Raw genomic sequence first — 8,277 nt, 5'->3', positions numbered from 1 at the left:
CCCTTTTTAAGAGATGTAAAATAAGGCTCTGATGTCCCCAGAATGTGTATGTGAAGTTTTAGCTCAAAATACCCCACAGATAATTTTTTAAAATGTTAAAATTGCCACTTTTTGGGGTTGAGCAAAAATGCAGCGTTTTAGTGTGTGTCCCTTTAAATGCAAATGAGCTGCTGCTCCCGGCCTAAGAGGGCGGAGCTTCAAGAGCTGATGCTCTGAGCTGCGAACAATGTCACGCACTAATAATGTCAGAAACTCTTGTAGTGGTGTTCAATTCAAACCGGAGTCTGAAAATGATGCCTACAGAGCCAGAGAATATATGGAGATAGAACAGGTATAGTTTAGTTTAATTGTGGTTATTACACGGCTCTGTGGAATACTTGATTCTGATTGGTCAATGGCGCCATCCAGCGGTGTGTTATTCCCCGATAACAACCACTGAAAACAGTTAACACAGGCTCATCCGGGTTACTGAAGTCTGCAGCGCTATATGCTTGTTAGGAACAGGTTTTCCTCGTGGAAGTTTTGCCTTTGGTGAGCTAATAAAGTATTAAAAAGCAGTAAAATTTTTTGTAGTTATTTAATTATAGTTATTGAAGCGGACTCAGATCGACTCAGATCAATATTTCGTGTCTAATTATTTACTTATGTGGCAAGTAGCCGTGTAATAAGTGGGATAATGTACATCCATCCTAAAAACGCTTGTTACAACTAACAGTAAACAAATATATACAGACCTTATGCCTTTTCGGGGGTGCTTAATAAACTGGTAAACTTTATATACGTAAAAGAACTCAGATGGACTGTAATAAAATGCGCACTCTCCCTTTCTGCCATGACCAGTATCTGGGAGAGGATCACAGTTTGTACTGATCCATCCTTGAGTAATAACTTCAACCACGGTGTCCTCAGTGATTCAGATGGTGGGAGTCTATGGAACCTCGTATGTTCATTGGTACATCCAACAACTGAACATTTGTAATGTGTTTTGTTTTTGGCACAGACATTGTATATCTCTAGCTGATACAGCGAGTAAACAGAAATGGTGGACTCTCACTCAATGGTGTTTCTCACTCAGGGCGGTGTCTATGCTAACAGGGCAGAATGTCACCAGTCATGGGCAGGGTTTCCCTACTCTTACGTAGGAGTAGGGGGAAATCTGGAACAGCATGTTCGGAGAGATTGATAATGATTTATGGGGATTATATAAAAAAGTATTGGGTGGATTTTTAACATTAGGCTGGTTGTTTACACACACTGTGGACACACATCTGTGTTCAAATACCTTATAAAGTGAATTTTGCATAATAAGTCCCCTTTAAGTCATGGTAGTTTGACATTTAAAGTTCAGTCAAGTCTTTTACTTACAAAAATTAAGTGAATGTATTCAACTAAAAGAAAACTATGCAAACTGTTTTTAAGTTCTACAAACCTCTCATGATTTGCAGTGTAATAAATATTCAGTTCATTACAAACTGATCTGCTGTGAGATGTGCAGTGTTCAGGGTGTATGCGCACATGCTGTTCTTCACGCAATTGTTTATCTAAGCGTGTGAATGCTTCAGTGTGACATATTTGTGTGCGGGACGGGGTGTTGACTCAATCAACACAGCTTCTGATTGTGTTGGGCTGTGTAAAGAGGCCTCACCAAGTGGAAAATCATGGACGCTGAAGAGCTTTCTACACAAAAGCAGACAAAACACAACCCTAAGAGTGCCTTAGAGCGCCGTGCAGGTCACATGTGACATCAGCCCACTAACAGTGCTTCCGTCTAACCTCTTTTCCCTCCTCGCAGTAGGATAAAACAATCATAACCAATGAGAAATGCAAGTGTGTCCTTAATGGCTAAAGGCTCTTAAGGATTCAGGCATTTCCAGATGGGACTCAGCAGAGGACGGTCTACTGTGGTCTGTTGATGGTGTTTGACAAAGTCAAATGTGTTGCTGCATGTGTGTAAATATCGGAGATTTCAGCGAGACAATGGTAAGCCAATTACGGCAAACAAACTCCTGAGGCTGAGATGTAACGTATGAACGCATAATGAGTCCACTAAAAAGCCATTTCTCTTGAAAATGGACTGACTCTTGTGAAACTGCTTCAGTTCAAGGATGAAAAGCCTTCCATTAATAGAGACAGATGGGAAATCTAAGGATGCTAGTCTGAGAAGTACTGGTGGAGTGTTCGAAATAAGAGATACAGATCTAAAAAACTTAAGAAAGTAAATGGATTTCCATCCATTTTCATTTAATTGGCAAATATAAAAACAAACAAAGCCAGTCGCGAACACGTCACTTGCGCTGGTTTACAGAAAGTTCATGCGAGGTTTAATGAGATATGAATTATTATGATGTTGATTATTAATATTATTATAAAAGCTGCACTGTAAAAAAAATAATAATAATAATTTATGGTATTAAAACAGCTGTTGTTGCCAGACTTCTACCATAAAAAATACTATAGCAACATTTTATGTTTTACAGATTTAACTTAAATTTACAGTTAACTAAAAAAAAAATTATTTTAATAACTGATCAATAACTGTTAGAATACCAACCCAATGAAGTACTGATATCTGTCATAAAACCATTACTGATAAGAAAAAACAAAGAAGAATCATTTCAATGAAAAACCACCAAATGTGGCCTGTCACACCGGGAATTCTGGGAATGGTGATTATGTTTTTTCTGTGTACATTTTAAGGTGACTTGTTCTTTTTCACTTCCAAAAATGGTAAATTTAACAGTATTATGGTGTAAAATTACATGAAACGTCCATTAGATTTATTACAGTTACCATTAGCCAATTAACAGGTTTTTATCATAGCATTTTTACAGTCTTTTACCATTAAAATTACGATAATTTTATACAGTGTGCCGAAACATCTTTCCATGTGATTTTCTCACTGTGGGCTTGTGCTTCCACAATATTTATGCATTTTGCAACAGATGGAGGAAGAGAAGAGAGCGATGAAGAAAGGCGAGCCAGAGAATGAGGGCGGGGGAGGGATTCGGGTACACCGAGGTCTCCTATGCCCCAGCCCCAAAAAGGAAACATGGGAGAAACATATGTAATTTTCACCACAGGGTCCTGGGTAATTGAGTCATTTAAAATACAGATACATAGATGAATAAAAGCTAAGGGGGAAGGTAATAAGACAGAAGAGTACCCTCCGGAGATCCAATTGACGATTTCTTACAAGAACGGAAACTGTTTTCTTTCTTTTCTTCCACAGAGCTTTTATGTGTTGTCATTTCAGCCGGATACCTACCTCAAGTAATTTTGTTTTCATTTGGCTCCTTTTGTAGTGCTTTCCTTTAGTAAGAATGAAGGCAATTTGTCTCCGATGGCCTCTTGCCTTTTGAAGACAGATTTCACTTAGTGAATGCAAGTGAGATGTGGGTTTTTGTTCTGAAAGGAAATATTGCTTTTGGGACGTTTCTCTCCTCAGGAAGATTTGATAATTTACCAAATGACTCTGTAGCCCATTGCCATTGTTGAGTTTATCTTTGAATGGTACTTCTTGATTCTAATGTCTTGCAGTTATTTGACTCTCTTCTGAATTTGAGGTTTACAAAACTCACTTCTAAATCTCATATAAAGCAATTCAAGTTATTTAAGGATCCTATTGTTAAAAGGGTTCATTTTCATTGTAAAGAGGTCACTCTCACAGACCAGTGAGTGTTGCCACTTTAGGCTGACAATATGAAGATGTTGCTGAAGTTGCTTGCGTGTTTCATTTAACTTACAGCATAGTATTTTGTTTTTAAATTTACCTGTTCAGTGTGATGGCTAAATGGGACTACATCTAGGGTGTCAGGGACATTAAAGGATTAGTTCACTTTAAAATGAAAATTACCCCTAAGATTCACTCACCCTCAAGCCATCCTAGGTGTATATGACTTTCTTCTTTCTGATGAACACAATGAGAGTTATAATAATAAATATCCTGACACATCCAAGCTTTGCTTTTGCTTGGTACGTCGTGTCAGTTACGCTTTTTTCGTAAGTTGAATACGGAAGGCGTAGGACATAGTGGAAGCGTTTTGAACTGCAAGAGGCATTACACTTTCTTCGTAAGTTGAATACGGAAGGCAGTGGAAGCTAGATATTTTACTTTATAACTTGTTAAATATGGATATTTTTCTTACACAAACACATCGCTTCACTTCGAAAGGCCTTTATCATCCCTTCAACACTTTATTATACACTGTGTTCCAAATTATTATGCACATGTTGTTTTCTGAACAGTCGATATAAAGATTAAGGATTCTTTTATCATCAACAATTATATTGCAATATGGGTGTTATTACATGTGAAAGAACTGATAATGACAACAGCTTTATTGTTATTTTGACATAAATCTGTCACGTGTGTTGCATGGACAGATCATTTTTAAAAAACTGAACTTTCTGCCTGTCTTTCATTTGAGGATGCCTTCCTGAGCTGCTGTTTTGAGGTATACTGCCGCCCACCCTCATAGATCTTCCTTTTAAGGATGCTCCACAGGTTCTCAATAGGATTAAGGTCAGGGGATGATGGTGGCCACATCATGATTTTTTCTCCTTTTATGCTCAGAGCAACTGTGGAGTCAATGGTGTATTTTGCAGCATGGGATGGTACGTTGTCTTGCATGAAAATAAATTTCTTTCAGAAGACACGGTTCTTCTTTTTATACCATGGCAGAAAATGGTTGGTTAGGAACTCCACATATCTTGGAGAGGTCATTTTGACACCCTCTTGCATAGGGGTGGCTTTTTTATAGCTGCCCTTTTAATAGCATTAATTTGTCTGACAGAAACTTTTCTTAATAAGCCTTTATCTGACCTAATTCTTCTGTGCTATGAATTACTCACAGATCTTCTGACAGTTCGATAATTTCTAATCAGCTTTAGCAAAATATCTATCTAATTATTTTCTCACACTCTAGTTCCAACCCCATATGAATTTCTTTCTTCTGCTGAACACAATAGAAGATATTTTGAAGAACATGGGTAACCAAACAGTTGATGGGCCCAATAAACTTACATACAATCCCTTTAATAATGTGGAACAACCTCTTTTTCACTTGCATAATAATTTGGTGTATAAAGATATAACACTATATTACACATTGTAATAGACATTAAAATTGAGAGTAGACATCATATTTATTAACATTATGATGTCATTTGAACAATATAATATTCAGGGCCATTATCAGGGAGGAAAATATAAGAATGACTTTTATGATATAGTTTAGTCATTCATTGGGCCCAGGGGAGATGAGGCACACCCATACATTTTGTCTCGGGGCTTGTGAATTTTAGCCATGAGCCTGATAATGATATGACTTACCTACTTGTCTGACATTGTAATTAGCAGAACAGCCCAACCGTGAAAACGTAGACCATCATTTTCACCAGTAAGTGAAATCGCTCCTGGGCAGCTGTGACATCAGAGGGAGAAAGCAGGGAATGGCTGATTTTTTTTTTTTCCTACTCTATATCAATTGATGAAGTATGCCATGACACTTGTTTGTTTTCTGTGTAATTAATCTGTTTTCCTTAATTAGTCCACTGGATGCGTCCTATAGAGGGGAGGAGCTACAGCCTGTAAAAGTGTGTTAATAGTGTTAGTAATTAGGTCTGGTAGCATACTGATGATAATGATGATGATGATGATAATATAACTTTATTGTCAGACAAAGTCTGACTTGTTTTGTCTTACTGCTTGTTTTGTAGATTTTTTTTTTTTTTTTTTTTTTTTTTTAAGTGAACCACTATTTGCTCAAAGAAAATTAGTCACCATATGTAACTTTTTTGCCTCTGACTAGGTTTGGGAACTGAATATTTAAATAAATAAATAAATACTGAAACTGAATGTTAACTATATGCAGATTGTGCAAGGGCATTCTCACGCAGAATACCATGCAAAAATTAATTGATAAAGTTTCCTGCATTACTTAAAGGACACTTTTCACATTTCTGGGGTTCTCAAAAGCAAAAGTCTTCATAGTTGGGTAATTTCTAGTGGTGAACAGAAACTACAACAAATATAATTTTTAGCATTCCCATTTAACCAAAATAGCAAAAGAAAAAATATGTTAGTGTTGTTATGACTTTCCAAAAGAGGCATAAAAAAAAACATTGAGAGATTGCGTTTTTTTCAGAAAAGAGAAATATGTCAAATCTCCGGTCACTTCCTCACTCCCTGCTGTATTAGAGCACCGTTAACCAGTTTTCTGCAATTTAATGTCAAGGTGATAAAACAACATATAACAAAGTATAGTGTTACAAATGTACATAAAATAAAAATAATAAAAACTCCATTTACAATACAATGTTATTAACTGTGGAAATGCGTCGTCAATCTGTGAAAAGGGTCCATCACTGGTGCTGCAACACCCCTACATTGCTAAACATTCGGCGCAACTGTAGTACTTCCGAACATTTTTTAACTTTTATGAGACAGTTCTTTTTAGTAAATGAAAAACATATGGCTCAAGCACTATACTCTGACTCTAGAACGAATTACTCTTATGAGCTGGTTCTTTTTAGTTCATCAAAAACGAACGGCCAACCCGTGTAGTCCGATTTCCAAAAGAATGACTCTAATGAGTCAGTTCTTTTTAGTGAATCAAACACACAACCTATAGTGAGACAGAAATGATATGGCAGCATGCAGCTAACAATATGCACTTTGTCAGTAGTGTTTTCTAAATTTTTACAAGTAAAATATGTTATGACAATTTTTGTATTACATTTATGCCACCTCTAAAGAGAATTTGAAAAGTTTATTATTTGGCAAAATGGAACTGATAAATTCTTTATCCTATCACTACCTCTAACCACTGGTGCACCCTATAACAGTCACATTCTGTTAACTCCTACATCTCACTCTCACTATGTAGATAAGTCATCACCATGCAAGAGAAGGTAATGCGATATTCCCCTCACCCTAACATTCGCACACACACACATGCCACTACAGTAAGAATGCATCTCTTATCTGTCTTATCGCCCCAATCAGTGCCATCTGGACCTACAGGCCAGGTGTGTGACCAGGGCAGGTCTTGGGTCACCTCTGTCACTCGGAGGGGTCAGAGGAGGAGATGCATTGAGCTCATTCACTTTGGTTCTGGGGGTTGGATTTCGGGCCGTTAAGGTGCAAGTCAGGCTTCCTCCATGAGGATCACCTATCAGACATGCTGAGAAGGGTATTGTGAAAGTGAATTCCCTCCTCCAGAAATAGAAATTATAATGTAATGAGTTACTTGTTGCTGTGCGTTCTTAATTGGGTATTCAAACCAGAGTAAATTTCAGGCTTTTTTTAACTCAGATTTGTGCATGGATTTTTAATCTGTAATATCTGATGTATCATTTGAGATCCTGTTGCTAAAAAAAACACACAGATACAGCAGCTAAAGAAAAAATAATGTTAAAAAGTAAAGGGTCAAGAACCCAACTAAAGCAAACACTGATCTCCATTATGCAGCGTCAAACGAAACCATAAAGCAACATCTGAAGTTCAATTAATTCTTAATATCAACTTCTGTAGATGTATGACAGAAATAAAGTCAATCTGGTTAGTAATAAGTGAAGCTGGTAATGCTGTTTATGGAGTAGTTTAATCAGATCTTGAAAGATTTAATAACTCATCAGTTGATTTCATTTAAGGCTGTGGCTGAAGTCAGTTGTAGTTCTTGTGTTTCTGCTAATCTTATCTCTTCTGTTCTTCTTGTTTCTCTTTCCTTTAGTGATTCTGCTTGTTAATAGCAGGTGTTCATCACTAATGCTCAATCATCACTTAATTAATCACTAAATTCTCTCATTAATTTTAACACTGTTTCAGTGTTACTCTAACACTCTGTAGTGTGGACACATAAGTGTTCATTTTAAACTGAGGACTTTGCTGTGGGGTTAAAAGGGTTAAAGGTGTAAGATGGAAAAAAAAAACATAGTGAAACGTAATTTAACAGTAATTTAAAAATGGTAATTTACTGGCAACCCTGCTGCCAGTAGTTTACCATAAAATCAAGGAAAAACAGTAATATACTGTAAAACAAAACAGATTTACTATGCGAAACAAGTTCATTTGACTATAATATTAGTGAAAGTTAATAGAAAAAAAGTTATGCAAAGTCAGTAACTGATAAGAAGAGTAAATATTAAACTGAAGTGTTTTTATGTTTTTGCACAAAATGAGCCTGTGCTTCAGTCAGTGGTGAGCTGAGAAACACTGATGTTATGCTGCATGTTGCTTTATTTAAAGGCAGTAACTGTGTAGTTGCTGATGCAGTG

The sequence above is a fragment of the Ctenopharyngodon idella genome, chromosome 5 (assembly GCF_019924925.1).
Source record: "Ctenopharyngodon idella isolate HZGC_01 chromosome 5, HZGC01, whole genome shotgun sequence".
Taxonomy (NCBI): domain Eukaryota; kingdom Metazoa; phylum Chordata; class Actinopteri; order Cypriniformes; family Xenocyprididae; genus Ctenopharyngodon; species Ctenopharyngodon idella.
This window is presented reverse-complemented; position numbering follows the sequence as displayed.